This window comes from Triturus cristatus, chromosome 5_1 (genome assembly GCF_964204655.1).
Source record: "Triturus cristatus chromosome 5_1, aTriCri1.1, whole genome shotgun sequence".
Taxonomy (NCBI): domain Eukaryota; kingdom Metazoa; phylum Chordata; class Amphibia; order Caudata; family Salamandridae; genus Triturus; species Triturus cristatus.
The window spans coordinates 941,392,541-941,409,384 of record NC_140587.1 but is presented as its reverse complement, the minus strand read 5'-3'; the positions used below and the strand labels follow the sequence as shown (position 1 = coordinate 941,409,384).

At 44.0% G+C, this 16,844-nt stretch overlaps 1 protein-coding gene across 4 annotated transcripts in view; it reads left to right on the top strand.

Moving 5' to 3' along the window:
- ARHGAP28 (Rho GTPase activating protein 28) overlaps positions 1–16,844 on the top strand; it is a 1,146,988-nt gene that overhangs the window by 773,590 nt on the left and 356,554 nt on the right. Inside the window, exon 1 of one of the 4 annotated variants that reach the window (XM_085606003.1) lies at positions 8,497–8,869. The exons of the other annotated variants lie outside the window; for them this stretch is intronic. The gene's annotated coding sequence lies outside the window, so the exon portion shown is untranslated. Of the gene's footprint in view, positions 1–8,496; positions 8,870–16,844 lie in introns of those variants that run through there. 4 annotated transcript variants of the gene reach the window in all.

Sequence of the window (16,844 nt, the reverse complement as noted above, 5' to 3'; positions counted from 1 at the left end):
CGCGTGGTCTCCCTTTCAATGCTCGGGTCAATCATGGAAGCCCCTGACAGTGACTGACATCATAAGCCTTCACCGCGTGGGTTTATGCTGCACGTGGTCTCCCTTTCAATGCTCGGGTCAATCATGGAAGCCCCTGACAGTGACTGACATCATAAGCCTTCACCGCGTGGGTTTATGCTGCACGTGGTCTCCCTTTCAATGCTCGGGTCAATCATGGAAGCCCCTGACAGTGACTGACATCCTAAGCCTTCACTGGGTGGGTTTATGCTGCGCGTGGTCTCCCTTTCAATGCTCGGGTCAATCATGGAAGCCCCTGACAGTGACTGACATCATAAGCCTTCACCGCGTGGGTTTATGCTGCACGTGGTCTCCCTTTCAATGCTCGGGTCAATCATGGAAGCCCCTGACAGTGACTGACATCATAAGCCTTCACCGCGTGGGTTTATGCTGCACGTGGTCTCCCTTTCAATGCTCGGGTCAATCATGGAAGCCCCTGACAGTGACTGACATCCTAAGCCTTCACTGGGTGGGTTTATGCTGCGCGTGGTCTCCCTTTCAATGCTCGGGTCAATCATGGAAGCCCCTGACAGTGACTGACATCCTAAGCCTTCACTGGGTGGGTTTATGCTGCGCGTGGTCTCCCTTTCAATGCTCGGGTCAATCATGGAAGCCCCTGACAGTGACTGACATCCTAAGCCTTCACTGGGTGGGTTTATGCTGCGCGTGGTCTCCCTTTCAATGCTCGGGTCAATCATGGAAGCCCCTGACAGTGACTGACATCCTAAGCCTTCACTGGGTGGGTTTATGCTGCGCGTGGTCTCCCTTTCAATGCTCGGGTCAATCATGGAAGCCCCTGACAGTGACTGACATCCTAAGCCTTCACTGGGTGGGTTTATGCTGCGCGTGGTCTCCCTTTCAATGCTCGGGTCAATCATGGAAGCCCCTGACAGTGACTGACATCCTAAGCCTTCACTGGGTGGGTTTATGCTGCGCGTGGTCTCCCTTTCAATGCTCGGGTCAATCACGGACTTCCAACTAATCTCCTGATCAAATCGTTTGCTCTTATGTTCATTCTGTCTCCCATGTTGTCTCGTGGCAAACATGTTTAAAAGACATAAAAGGTGTTTATTGTTCAGTTATTTCATGTAAAACAATTCCATTTGCTATATGATTTCCCTTTACTACCTTTGTTATATTGTCCTGCCTTCTGGCCTCACTGGGGACCATTGATGTGATAGAAAAGCTTGAAGAGTGCAAGCTATGGATGTGTTTGTTTCCAGTGGTGCAATCAGCGATGACCTTTGGGGTTTATTAACCTGGCAAATGGTGTGAGGGTTCGGAGGGGCGTGGGCTGGAGGTTTTCCTGGAGATCCTTTCCTAAAGTGGTGCAGATCCTCCCTTACTTTATGCCTAAAATAGATGGATATAACCAGTGCTTTGAGTGGGCCAGTATCTGAGTCCGAGCAAAGCAAGCAACATGGACGTTGAACCAGGGCCCTATATTTACTGAAGAAAATATACCATACCATCCTGCCTGTCACATGCTGAAGCTCCAGCCCAACCTCACAGGAAGCCCCCTTTGTCACCTTTGGGTGAAGTGACACAGTGACCAGGTGCCACTGGCGACCCAGGCCCGAGACAACATTTCGATCCTACTGAATAACTAAGTCATCCCCTTTGTACACTTGGCTCTCCAAGGGTAGCTATGACAGTCACTGTGTGGCTTACCTTTTAATGTTCTTTGTCAGGAGTTTTATTGCTTATGGCCCATGACGATGGGTTACACATTGCTAACTTTGAGCAGCTTTTCATGGTGTGAGAAGAGGAGGAGGAGCCTTGGATGGGGCAGGGCGATGGAGCGGGCACCTGGCCATGAGATTGTTCCTATCTAATCTGTTGTGGGTGGGTTTCTCAAGAGTTGGGGCTATGGTGAGGGAACAAGGCCATTCCTATTCTCCTTCCCCATCACCCTCTAAAAAACAGAACAAAGCAAGTGCTTTGGATTTAGAGGTGCTGCCAATGTTCTGTGGGGTTGTAAAATGTAGGATGACCATCGGCTGTACAGAGCCATCAAACATGAGCTGGAAACCCGCTCTATGCAGGGGTTTCCAGCTCACCTTGTGTTCCACAGTGACCCATTGTGGCGGTACGTGATTTGCCAGTTCTGGTCTTTTAAAAACTGTTAAAATAACGTATCCTATTGCCTGCTGATTTCTGTTATTTTTTGTCCAGTAAGGCTCTATTTGTGGGGTTGTCAAGTACAGGGTTGTATTTTGTAAGTATCAGGCTGTGCCATTAGCAAGTCAGCAGTGGCGTCACTAGGGTTGGTGTCACCCGGTGCGGGTAACTCATAGTGTCACCCCCTCACGACTTACCGCATGGACCTCCTCCGCCCGAGTCCGCCAGTGGACACAGTTGGCAAATAACGGGACCATACAGAATCCTTAGTAACGTTTGTAAATGTAGGTCCTATATTTACAAAATGTGCCTGTTAACAACAGTGTGATAATGATTCATTAATCAGGTTGTACAGTGGGCTACCTGCTAGTCAACAGTTTATTGGAATTTATAATATCATAGGTATGGTACTTTGTACTGGTGTGGTGTTCCCACTATCCAGCAACACGATATATCAGTGGTCGTAGTGGGGGAAAAAAAGTAGGGGAACTGTGGGCGGAGAATCAGAGGGCGGGAATAACCCAAGGATTGGATCAGTGGGCGGAGCCAGAGGTGTGGCCAGAATGCGCAAACATCCCAATTTTTTGTATTTGTTTGGTTTAACCCAGTTTTATCAACCAATGGATACACATGGTTATTTAAGGTTATAATGAGTTATTGACAGTAAAATGTGTTCACAAAGTGGGATATGCTTCTAATCACAGAATGTCCCCAAATACGATAAAATCTGGAAGCACAAGCCATTTGTCTCCGAGCCATGGAGTTTCTGTCATCAGCACTTCTCCCTTTTCCAAAACAGCAGTTCAAACATGAATGGCTAAAAATCCTAGTTTGCAAATGTTTTCTAAATAATAATGGCTCTGCCATATTTGCCTCATAATGCAAGATCTGCAGCATGATCTGACCATTTAAACTAATAAATTGTTTGTAGCTCAAACGTATCAAAAGGTAATAAAAAATGTGACTTGTGTTGCTGCGAAGTAGATGACAGTTAATAGCTCACTGTTCTATGTTAGGATTTTAAATTATAAACTGCAAGTAACAAAAGGATCTCTCTGACAAAAGCAGTAGCCCACTGGCCTATTTACATTATGTGCACTTTGTGATCTGCATGGTACATGTTCTTTGCAGCAGGTACATTAACCCTCCGAGCTACCTTTCCATGAGTCAAATCTTCCATTAGACAAAATTCCGATCTCTCTCTAGGAAGAACATTAATCACCAGTCATCATGACATTTTTATTGTTACCCGAAAATTACTGGAGGCCAGTAAGGAGGCAGCAAGCGCTTTTAAAACCATAATATACTTGCAAAACTGATGCCTCTACCTAAAGTGAGCACCTGGTGCGGTCACACCGGTTGCACCGCCCTAGAGCTGGCCCTTCTCAAGGGTCCTGTGATCTCAGTGACAGGGTCACTGTTCTAGGGTGTACTGCTTCCTAGGCCTGCCCGCAAGACTGGAGGTGAACTTCAGTATGAATAGTGGTGGACAAGCCTTGAAGGTTAACCTACACTTGTCATGCTAGGGTCCACCTGCTGGTGCTACGACACCGGGGCTTCTAAGGTCTTGCAAAGCCTTCTAAGGTCTGGCATGAGATAGTGCTCTCTCAGGAGAGTGGTCTGGCGGACTGGTTATTAAGGCTGAACCTGGTTCCCCAGTTCCAAATTCAGCAGCTCTGGCCATTGTGCCACATCCTCTCCCCAACTGAACACCATACTGCCCCACTGAGAAAAACTCAGACTGCCTTCAACTACAACCCAATTGTTGCCAGCTATAAACACCTGGATGCGCCTCAATTTAAATTACGCACTGGGCAGGAGCAATATGTGGCCTACAAAAAAAAGTGACAGCATCCTGGAAACAGCAAACAATCATAGGGAATGCAAAATGTTGCAAACTATGTGAAATGAAAGCAGGAACAACATGGTTACCTTAACGCTTTTACACTCACTGTTCAGAAATCAGTGAGTGCTTTTGCCTGAAAAGTTAAGGACATGACAACAGGGCCCTGAATGGACCCATTTCAATGGCCATTGCTTATATCCTTACAAAACGTAAGCAGTATGGTAAAAGAAGACAACATCCCTAGATACAGAGCAGCAGTACAAATTTTGTTTTTCAATCCTCACATTGCAGTACCTCCAAGATTGGTGCACTAGTTCCAAGCCCAGGGAAAACAAAGCCAAGACAACAAAAATAGCGCTTCACTGGCAAACAATGTAAAACTGGCGCTAATGTGTTTGGGTGTGAATAAAATCAATCTGGACAGTTTGCTACCACTCTGTCTTACTTTATTTAGTTATTTGTTTTTCATATTTTTAAACTTTTATTCCCGATGCTGCATTTTAGAATTAAATGTCAGGAAAATACGACATTGATTTCCAGCAAAAGTGATTTTCTTTTTTGGATCCATTTCACAGGGAAGCAAATAAAAGAAAGGAGAGGAGACAGTGCGCACTGCGCGCAGGCACCTCCTCCTCCTAAAAGGTTAGGTTGCTCTGCGCACACCAGCCCTGTTGGTGTCACACCATGTGAGGGTGTCACCCGGTGCGGTCCGCACCCCCCGCACCCCCATAGTGACGCCGCTGCAACTCAGGCCTCACCATTTGTGGGGGTTTCTTAGTTATGATTCTAAGGCTACACCCAGTTTCGAAGCCCCCTGCTTTTTTCATCCCTCTTAAAGTACTAGATATAAACAACATATGCAAGTGTTTGTCTTCAACTTTTTGCCTATGATTGAAAAAAACAAATTAAACTGTTACATTTATTGTTTTGTTCCTTTAATAACTAAACAGTGACTGTAGCTGGAGATCAGTCCTTCAGCACGAGTGGAGTGGATGGACGGTGACTACAGAAAAAAGGAAAAGAGAGAGGAGGAATTCTCAAGTACATACCCATCGGTGCCCTTACCTAGACACTACACAACAGTAGAAGAATCGACCTGTGTCCTACAGGGACTTATATGGTCCCAGAGAATCCAAAGATTCTGGATAAGGAAACCCCACGCACTCTGTTGGGGCATGCTTCATCATAGGCAATCTACCCCTTTCTGGGTTAGATAGAACTTCCTTGACAGACTCAGGATGGATTATCATAGGGATCCAGATATCTATAATTACTTCGAAGGTAAACCAAGTATTTTTATATCTGGTAGCCTGGGCTAGGTAAAGATAGTAACCATCAGGATGCACAGTGAGCACCATTACTCTAGCATCCCTTTTGTGCCACGATAGTCCCTGTAGGATGCTGTGTGCTGCATCTACTGTGAGATAGTGGATGACCATATGTTCCACTGTGTCACGTGTCAGAAAATAGAGTGTGAATGCTGCTCACTGAGGCAGCATGCGCCTACAATTGGCAGCCGCCATGATATTGACACTCTCATATGAAAGACAAAATCACCCTTCCTTCTTCTTAGAAACTTAAAAAATGCATATTTGTGCCTTAATCCCCACTCAGCAGCAAATAAACATAACAGAGATACTATCGGGATGGAGATAGTGTTCATCTTCCAAAGCCTTCCCGAGGCTGAATCCATTCAATGTCTTCAAGCACAACTTTAGTACCGTTGAAAAATTACTAGACAAGAATTAGTGTCCTTAGCCACATTCCAAGGCCAACTCAATCTTGAGATCTCTGAAGGGCCTCAAAATTACAAGCTAAAGTATCTAAATTAAAATTCTTAAGAGACTAGGGAACCCCTAACAACGAGACCCATCTCTGCTTCATGGGCACAAAAAACTATGCAAAATACAAAACTGGACATAGGTGGTACACTTCTTCTAGTCTTGGAGAAAACTGACTAATGAAACTTGAGCAATGGTTTGAACTGGACAATGAGATATGTCAATCAAACTGGAAATCTATGACTTATTTATCAGAGCAAGTTGATTGACTGTAATTGAGAAAAGAAGTTTTAATTTGCTCCCACTCAATATAATAATGTTGAGGAATGTCATTATATGGATCTAAATGCATTCTTCAAGACTGTATCTCAGTTGGTGTAGGTGGTCGATAGCTATAAAAATAACGTAGTATGGCTTGAATTACATGAAGAGAAGCAAACGAGAGGAAATAAATGAAATCTATAAGATTGTATCACATTTGGTGTAGGTGTCAATTTCTATAATAATAAAAAACACAGGAATGATAAAATGACAGAAAAGAAGCATACAAGGAGTTTTCCTCTGCTTCCTTTTTGCATAGTTATTAAATTAATTTTTAATGCAGGTGGGTAAGTGGTGAGGGTGAGTCCACTGCTCCCCGCTGGGCCACACTCGCATTATCCATTGATACATGATACACTTTTTATCCATTAAACTTGTATTCCCAAGTCTTTATAACATATCACCATAGAAACTCACTTCTACGGAGCTGTACCAGGTATTTCTTGTTAAACATGGGAGTGGTGAATGTCAAGTCACAAGGACAGGCCCACTCATCCCAAAATCCATCACAGATCTCCTGTATCATGTGGAAATACAGGATCCCTGATTGCAGAGGTAAATTATCCAGGCATGCGAGCAAATAAATGAAGAAATATCTACACCTCCAACCAAGCAAAGAAATATAATTATACACAGAGTTTTACATTTCTATTGGTGTACCTCACATTCTGAAATTTTCCGGGGGTATGTAAGAGATTTAAACTTCATTAAGAACCTCTTGACAAAGGATCTATTTTGTGGTGAAGGGTGCTGACCCCTAGCTGCAGGACCAAAAACACATGACTCCACCACATGCCGATACACGGATGTCCAGTATTTTGTGGAATCACGCGAGCTAAGATGAATAGATCCATTGGAATCCAAGAGTGTTTGATCATTAGAGCATGTTTATAACTGTACCAAATGAGGGGATACTTCTTACTATTGCCCCCGCCTCTCCCACAAAAGCCCATTCAATGACAACTATAAACAGAATATTTAATTTGAAAAGGACGTCCTTCCGGTTCCATATCATGCAACTGATGTTGAAGAAATAATGGCAGTAAAATTCTGGATGTTTACATAGACATGTCTTAAGAGCAGGTATTAAAAATCTACCTCCCACCTGCCCCAGATGATAGAGGGACCTGTGTCTGAAGGGGCTGTTTCTTGTCTTCAGCTCATTACAACTGATGTTGTTCCTGATTGTTATACTTTCCATATTTTACACTCAAGTATTAGTCACATCTTGAATACCTTAACTCTCTAAATGTGCCAACCATGTCACACCAATGAGTGCCACGCAGCCCAAAGAGATATGATTGTTGAACACCATTCAGAGAAGCGTGGCTCGCTGGCGCGGTTATCTTAACCGTGCCACAGCGGTGAGATTCTATTTCCAGTCGCATCATAGATTTAGTGATGTTGATTACTGTTACATGAGTGAGGTCAGCGTTCACGTGATGTCACGCTCTGTGATCCCGTCAGTTTTAAAAGTAAAGTGATATCATTGGCTATGATGTCACAGTCACCCAAAGTTTTAGAATCCTTTACATTTGCAACACAGACGAGTAAAAAAAAGCAGAGAACATTGTTGTCATTAAAAACAAATTTGTAAACCATTGAAGAAGAACGAAATGTGACATAAGGGGGCAAAATTGTCGGACAAAAGCAGAGAGGGTTAGCTAACAGACACATATCTGTACCTGCTCAATCACTGATCTCGGCTGGAATCAATCATTGATAGCCCAGTGCCTGGTTAGATGTCGGTTCAGTGCTTTCGTAACTGCGTGTGGTTCTAAATGTGTGTTTTGCAAACTCTTCAGTAACGTTTTCACCAACACGGGCACTGCATCGGGGCCTTGGTGCACTACACTCGAGATAGGAGAATTGGAAATTTGGCGGGCTTTCTGCTAGTCCTGTATAAACTGTGTAGAACATTGTGATGTACTTGCTTGTTCTTGTGTGAGGCAATCCTCTTCAATCATTTTCAGAAATAACGACAACTGTACATTAAATAATGATTGATTGGTGGCTATTTTTATTAATTGGAAATCATACATGTAAAAGACAGTGCAGTACTGATTAGCTTAACGCGCGCGGTATTTTCAAGTGCGCCATTCATTCTGTAGGAGCATTTAACCACTAGTTCGAATCCCTTCACACTTCACTTGTCAAGGGACTTAAAGCCTGTTCTCTGACTCAGTTTGACTATTACATGTTGCTCATAATCTTTGCTGACATTTCGCACAAAAGTCGCAATTTAACGCTCGCAAAGTACATCTTTAAGAATACAAAAGAGCGACGGAGTCAATCTGCCACCCGCGGCTTACATCACGGGAGTCACACGTGAACAAGGAGGTGTTTTGTTTGCAAACTTCCTGATGAGCCAGTCAGAGTGGGAGTCCCGTGAGTGCGGTACATGCCTCGCGCTCGAGGAGGTGACGCCGGGCGGCGCCATGAGCAGACACCGCCGGAGCTCGAGGAGTGACAGGGGACCCGAGGAGGGCTTCACACTCCGTGATTTGTGGGGTGCTGCAGTGCTTCGGGGGGCGTCCCCGTGACGGAGAGCAGTCGGCAGACCCCCACCTCCTCTCAGAGCCAGCTGTCCCCTGAACAAGCAAAGCTAAGCCTCCTTCAGGCTCCGGGCGTCAAAAGGTCACTGCAAGGTTCGCAGTCACGCAAACTTGAATGCCTCGCGCCATACGTGCGTGAGCCTGCGGAGCTGCACGAAATGTTGAGCCTGGTTTTCACAACACCAGAGGTATTTATGTTTTATGAAACATTCTACTTTATTACGATTGTTTTTCAACGTCGAGAAATTACTGCTGTCTTTTGACTCACTCATTTACACTAACCGTGTTGCACATTTGCACTTAAAATTTAAGTAGGTATATAAGCATATTGGCGCGGAGCGAACACATGGGGATCGCTACTCAATGTTGAAATGTTAACGAAAGCGGCAGAGCAGTAGTATTATTGTATGGGAAATAAAGCACTGATTCATGGGGAGTTTATGATCCTGGAATTCTATCTTACACGTTTGCGTTTAGAATGACACACATGCCTTACTTTTGTTGAGCCTGACCAATGTGTCACTGTTTCTTTGTCATTGTCAGACATAACATGTGTGCACCATCAAAGTTATCATTTTTACAATATTCCTTTTGTAGGTTATCTAATGAGCCCCAAGGATGTGCAACTAAAAATGTTTCTAGTGTACTGACACTTTGGACTTCTTTTAAAATGTAATTTTGCAAAAGGCGAACATGTGCTTATACGCCGGAATTGGCACGGTGAATCTGTCCCATCACATCTTCTCCCATTTAGCTCTGTTGTGCAGTACTGAACTTTAAAAAACATTGAAGACAATCATTTTACTGTACAAGTAGGATTTTGCGTCAGAGATGGGAGGATGTGGCCTACTGATTAAAGTTACTAACATTAGATCCCAGAGACATAGGTTCAAATCCTGACCTTGGTGTTTGACTTGACAGAGTGTGATTCTAGACAAATCGCTTGACCCTTCACACCCTCTCCCTTTTAGCTCTGTTCTGTAGAACTGAACTTTAAAGAACTTTGATGATAATAAATCTACTGTACAGTGGAAGTTTGTGTCACAGTGGTAGGAGCATGTGGCTCATTGGTTAGAGTTACTTACATTACAGCCCAAATACCTAGATTCAAATCCTGCCCTTAATGTTTGACTTAACATTGTGTGATTGTAGGCAAATCGCCTAATCTCTCTATTCCTAAAATGTGCTATATACTGAAAACAGACCAGGCAACTCTTTAACTCTTTTCAGATGCTGTTTTGCCAAGCAAAGCTTACATTGGCACCTGCACAACTTGCAGAATCTAACACAGACAAGATCTTGAAATAAAAGGATACTGTGATCGAGTGAGATACACACTACACTTGGCCCAAAAAACACAGTATACGCGGATTTTCTCCAGCAAATAGTTTCTAGTTTAATTATTTATTTACATCATTCTTCTAAAGCACGGGCCAGGGCTCCAGAGAGGCAGAGGTCTGTACACAAAGGTAGTTACACATTATGACACAAAAACTTGATAGAGGAAAGCAAGAACAATTAAAACAAGCATTGGCATAGCCAATAGGTCTCGCCTTTGAGACCTTATAAGTGTTTAGCTATGCAACAGTTGTATAACTAAACACTTATAAGGTCCCAAAAGCGAGACCTATTGGCTATGCCAAGCGGCCGTGCGGGCGCAAAAGTGAAAGTGATCGCGGTAAAGCGCGGCGCGCGCGCCCGCGCCCATGCACTGTACCTCTAGGCTGGCCTGGTAGCACTTTTTGGAGCCCTCTCAATAAGTCTCGCTAGACCAGCGCATGCGCTGGGTCAGGCGAGACCTAAAATTACCAGTGAAAACACATTATAAAGAACGGCACACTACATAGTGGCATGCTATTGTGGTATACACGGAGTGCAAAAAGAGGGATTCCTCCAAATCAGAGTCGTACGAAATGAAGCGTAAAAATCCCGTACAGTGCTCTTCCTTTGAGGCTATTTAGGCCTTAAACGGAAAATCTACAGAGGTTTCCATGAAACTATACCTTTAACAATAAGCCTTGTCTGACTGACACCGTATACCCACACTGTGAAATGTAGCGCGTGCCAAAATTCTTCTTCCTACTGCAGTCTGGCCTGCAAGATCACTCAGGCCCCAGAGAGCATTTGTTTTTCTGCATTGAAAAAGACAACGGGGATGCTGTAAGCCCTTTGTTTATGGTTAATGTGAGAAGCTTATTTACATGTGGCCTACAGTGCCTGCAGCTAAGCTCCAATGACAGAAATGTACAGTAACCTCGCCCTGACTTCACAGTGCAGGTCAGTTGTGCTGTATTTAGTGCTTTGTAACACAACCTTTAATAGTTTGTAATGCACTATTCATTTGTGGAGGCAACACAAGGTCAGCACCTATAACATTAGTAAACTAAAAAAAGTATGCTAAGGTGTTTCTCGTTGTTTCTTTACATGCCCGACACAACTACGTAGTAGTCTGTGAAGCAAACTAAAAGTCGCTCACGACGGGTGTGTGACAATGGATCTGCTGCTTGACAGTGTCCACAGACTTCAGCCAACTTCCTTCCATCAAAGCAAATATGAATGGATTTCAAGCCCTGTATCTTGTATGAGGAAAGAAAGGAAAACAATCAAATGTAGGCATCAAAAGATCCTTTCTTTGGTTTTCGTCCTGTGAAAGGGTGTCTGGTTTGTGATGGATCCCTGCCGGCCTTTGCTAAACAGGTTATACCTCCTCAGTACTTGGTCTCTGGTTTCACACATTAGTGTCATGCGTGTTCTACTGTTGGGAAGAAGCCTCACTACCCAGACTCTTGGCATTAGCGCATGTAAAGAAAGGGCATTTGAGTCAGAAAGTGGGATATTCGCAGTTTGACACGAGAAACACGAAGTTTTAAAAAAGCAAATTAGAAAAATAAATACAAAATTTCATTTAAAGTTAAATTCTAAGTAGATTGCTGTAGTGTGGTGTGTGCAGTGAGTTGAGAGATGTGTGAATTTGTAAAAAGCTGCAGGGCCCAAAGTTTTCTTTAAGAGTACCCGCAACCTGCACTGCGGAATGTTGGCTTGCAGAATTTTAAGGCTGTCGAGTTTTGGTTCCACCTCATGCCTCTTCCACCACCCTACACTTCCGCTTCTTTAACGAATTCTTCCAGGGTCTCTTTAATCTCTGCTTTCTTTCTTTGCCACTCTTTCTTTTCCCCATATTTTCTTTTCCTCTTTTCTCTCTCTTGCTCTGGGTCAAAGTCTGGTAATACAAGCATTTGCAATGCAATAGGTCTAGCATTTACGTGAGTTTGAGCTATTGACATTGTAAATAACTATGCCTTTTATTTTTCTTTTTAAAAACATAAATAAAAGGCATTGTCATTTACAATGCCAATAGCTTATACTCGTTTAACTGCGAGACCTATTGCATTGCAAATGCTTGTTCTATTTCTTTACTTTTGATTAAATCATGGCACCCGCGTGGGTGCCCAGATTGTAACTAAAGTAAAGAAATAGAAAAGAAATAGCAGGGCGGCCGCATTTAGCATGCGGCTTGCTGCGCCGCTTAAAAAACAAGCATTTGAAATGCAAGAAGAGGAGCGTTGTAAACTTATTTTCGGCGATGTGCGCGCCCGCCATAAAAACACAGCAGGGCACTGGGAGGCCGTGGGCCATATGGTCGTTTCACAGTGTGACTGTCCTAAATGCACGCTCCGTGGCAGTCTCAGGGGAAGGGGGGCGGGGGGAGGAGCAAGGAGAGGAGCGGTGATAAGCAAGAGGTGTCGTGTAGCTTGGGGATTGCGGGGGGGGGGGGCTGTTGGAGGAGCAAAGAGAGGAGCTGTGATAACGAGCGTGAGGTGTCCCAGGCACAAATTCCCATTAGGGCACCCTTAATATGTGGTTAAAAGCAGACATAAGATGCCTCATAAAAATATATAGTCCAAGTGGTTTCACGTCATGTCTCACTTTCGTGCTGTCAAGGCTATTCAACCAACAAGACTGCATGCGCACATATTTAAGCCATTACCGAATGTGAATAGTGAAACACAAAGTACTAGAAACGGACATGCGCTCGCTCAAAGGCATGACACGCTAAAAGGCATTAAGTAATGAAAGATTACTCTCAATGTATGGGTTTTATGTTACACAGTTTACATATAGCACGTCTGCCATTTATACGGCTTTTAGGCGACGACAGATCTCGGCTTTCCTACTGAGAGCACGGCGCAGCACGGAGGATCTGCCTGGGAACAGGCCGTTATTTGGAGCCCGAATGATGACATCCCTCCATGATGCATCTATTCAAAGCAGCAGTGAAGTAACAAGCAGGAAGGGGGGGGGAAATAGTGTGCACTTTCGCGGCCGCTTTGATGTCCTCAGTGGCCTCAGAGCTGCTGATAACCAGCCATGCCCTACACGGTGACGACGAGCGGGACTGAAAGTGATTGCTATTGAAAAAAAACAATGAACGTGGGAAATGAGGCGCATACGTCACAACGTTAGAAGACATGAAATCACATCACGGGTTAAGCAGCTGATTCTAGTACAGAGTCTACCATGAATAGGATTATGCATTTCAATGTCGTGTACCTGAAGATGCACCAGAGCTGCTGATAACCAGCCATGCCCTACACGGTGACGACGAGCGGGACTGAAAGTGATTGCTATTGAAAAAAAAAAAAAAAAGAAGTGAAACAAAACAAGCCCGGTGGAGCGTGGCGCGCACGCGCTTGGGGGCGGGGGAGCGCATTCCAGGCGGGGGAGCGGACCCTTTGAAGTGCTCCCAAAAAGCGGAGTGCATGTCGGCACCATGCGCGTTATTGTGCGCGTGCTAGCAATGCAATCCGCTTTTTGGGAGCACTTTGAAAAGCCCTTTTACAATAGTCTCGCTTTGCGATCGCTTACGCGATAGCAAGGCGAGACCTAAAAAATGAATGTTGGTCCCCATAAATGAGTGTGAGTGCCCACCGCCTGCAACCGTCTTCACAAATTAACCACTGGTTTCAGCTCCCCTGTGGAGTAGTGAAAGGTAGTTTTTGAAAATGCCCTTTCTGGCTGTTTGTGAATGTTAACAGTGGAATCTGTGTATTCACCAAGGGGTTCTACTGAGCAGAAAAGTGCACAAAAACTTGAAACATGCCTGATTGTGTTATGAACCTTGCCCACCGGTGATTCCATTCACCTACTGCCATCCAAATCATCTATAGCCTCCTCCTACAAGGTGCTGTTTAGTGCTCTAAACTTTGCAGTGTTCTTTAGGTTTTTGTGTGCCTTTCTAGTGCTCATACAAGTATTTTTTTGTCCACACAGTGGCTTTCTTTTTAACTTGTTGCTTGACATGTTGTGGTGATTTTGTTTTTGAACTCTCAGGCTTTGGTTGCTAAAGTTTGGATGGGCCTGTAACTAGTCCCTTTGACTAGTGTCTGCCTTTCAGAACTCTTGCCATAATCGCTTACTTATGTTTCAGGATATCCGTTTCCCAGTAAATGTCATGACATGCAGGTTTGATTTCAGAATACTAGAGTCGGACATCAGGTTAAGCATGACTGTTCTTCATTGGAAATAAGACGAAGAGTTATTTTGACAAAGGCAGGCACTGCATGTACCAGCAGCACCTGGGGGACACATGGGAGGAGTAAATTCACAGACCGTAGGATGCAATGCCTTCTCTCTATACAAAACCAAATAGGACTAGGGACACATTCAGATGAGCGTGATCTTCGGTCTACAAGTCCTCCAGTGTAAACGCTGTGAAGTCTGGTCAGTGCACAAGTGTTGCATACAGACTTTAGGGGAGGGGAGCTTGGTCTGTTGTAGAGACTGGTCTCATCGAAGTTCAGAATGGGGCTCCCCAGGGAATTATATTCATAAGCCCACACTGTAGTCCCCTTTCGCTGCTGTTACCACCTTCTGGTAAAAACAGGATCTCAACATCATCTCTAAAGGATACTGTGTTAATAAACTTCTGAGAGATCTGGTATTGAAGCATTTATTGTAATTCTTTTTCTCCAGAGGCTTCCAAAATGTACTATCACATGAGTTTCTGATGAAAAAAAAAGCAATGGGCGGATTGCTCAAATTATTCTCAGCCACTAGTAATTACTTGGGGCTGCCAGATAGTCCATATTTTTTTGGGGTCACTGGAGCACCTCAGGCATGAACCAGCCACATTCTAATCAGTCTTGATCCCTCTCCAGTATGAATCGTCCACCCAAATCGCCCGGGTAGATCTACGCTGAAAGGGAAAACAATCAACCGCAGTTCGGTTTCTGCCTGTTTGGGCCTCATCAGTAGGGTGCAATTTGAGCCAGATGGCAGAGTGAGCATGGGTCACAGGTCTGGATATTCCATTGTCACTTAGGGTGTTGCATTGAGGGAAAAAAATCTGATAGGTCCATAGCTTGAATTAATCTCAGTCAATTGTAAATACTCTGGGCCACAATCCAGTCCATCTCTTGAGTTTCTAGTACCCATATCAATATAGATATGCGTTTTGATGTGCATTACTGCCTTGCAAGACAAGCAAAATTGTGATGTGTCCCATGCGTGGTATTTGATTGGGTGTCTTTGAAGAGCACTAGAGGTTATGTGATAGGTTTTCTGATCTTGTGAACTGTGAGAGACTTAGCAGCAAAGAGCTGTGTTAGACAAACACAAAACATTGTTAGTCTGTGTGCATTTCTTTCCTTTTACATGGGGATTTATGTGTGTGATGGATACCCATAGGTGTTTCACTGTGCATCTGCACTTCATCATTTATGTGTTTGTGTGTGTTGCCCTAGTTTTTTGTATATTCTTTGCATACACTATGCAAAAGCTGCACCTACTGGTATTGCTAATGCTTGTTGCCAATACCATTGACTCTATTCATGCCAGTTCTGCTCCTACTACTGCCTTTCTTTTTACTCGACTTGATTTGTCCTTGGTAATATATATTCCCAGGCCTATTAATAATTATCTTTTTAGGTCAGGCCTGAGCAGCGCATATGCTGCTCTGCGATGCATGCAATTGTCGAGTATAGATTTGAAGCCCCGCCCACTCTCCGCCCATATTTTTCATTGAGTTTTGTCATTGTTCTTTGTAAATGCTGACTTCTGATTCGTTAATAGGCTTGTTAGTCCCTCCTTAGTATCGCCTTCTCTTCATTTGTAACCCCCAATGAGGACTGGCCGTTTTACTTCTGTTGTTACATGATATGTCTTATTTAGTCTGTCAGCACTATTTTCTTTAATGCGTTTCTTTATCTAATGCTGGCACAACATGCTTTCCTGCAACATTCCGCGCGCCATATTGCATGAATTTCCAAGCATCCTGGGACAATGGCGGCCGAGGTCTCGCATTTACAAGAGTTTGAGCTATTAGTATTCTAAATGCCAATGCCTTTTATTTATGTGTTAATTATCAAAACACATAAATAAAAAGGCATTATCATTTACAATGCCAATAGCTTAAACTATCACAAATGTGAGACCTATTGCATTGAAAATGCTTGTTTGGTCATGCTTGCTTCAATTTCAGTTCATCTATTTCGCCATGGCCTCCTCTAGAGCTGGCAGAGATGCTTATCTAGGATACATGTGCATGCCCTGATTTATCTCCAGCACGGATAATGGTCAAATACTTATTTGTCCAATTAATTGATCATAACATTCGTGTCTTCGACAACTCCTTGATGCAAAATATATGTGACCTGTTATCCATTGTTTTGGCTTGTGCTGAGAGAACTCCAGTCTGTTAGGTCCCAGATAGCGAGGCAACTCACTGCAGGATGAGGGGTCTGGGAGGGAATGTAAATGAACGGATCAGTATGATTCCCACCTTAGAATGTCTCAGTAGGCCCCAGCGGAACACCTCTCATAACTGGATTCCAGAGTGCAAATTTAAAGCACGAATGAACCCTGTAAACGACAAAGAGTCAGTGGCGTAGGGCGTGGGGTGCAGGCCGCCTCGGGTGTCATCACTGAGGGAGGTGACAAAATGGCAAAAATATGTGTTTTAAACACATATTTGTAAACCTCCAGTTTCGCAATTCAAGCTGATCGGGACCTCCATGTACCTTTTGGGTGATTGCTTGCAAGGGCTAAAGGGCAGCTGTATAATGCAAGTTTCAAATAGAGAATGTGCACAAGGCTTTCATTTACCTGTGGACTCACTGCACCAACATTTTTGAAGTGACATCAGCGAAGTTTTGCCAAGAGTGT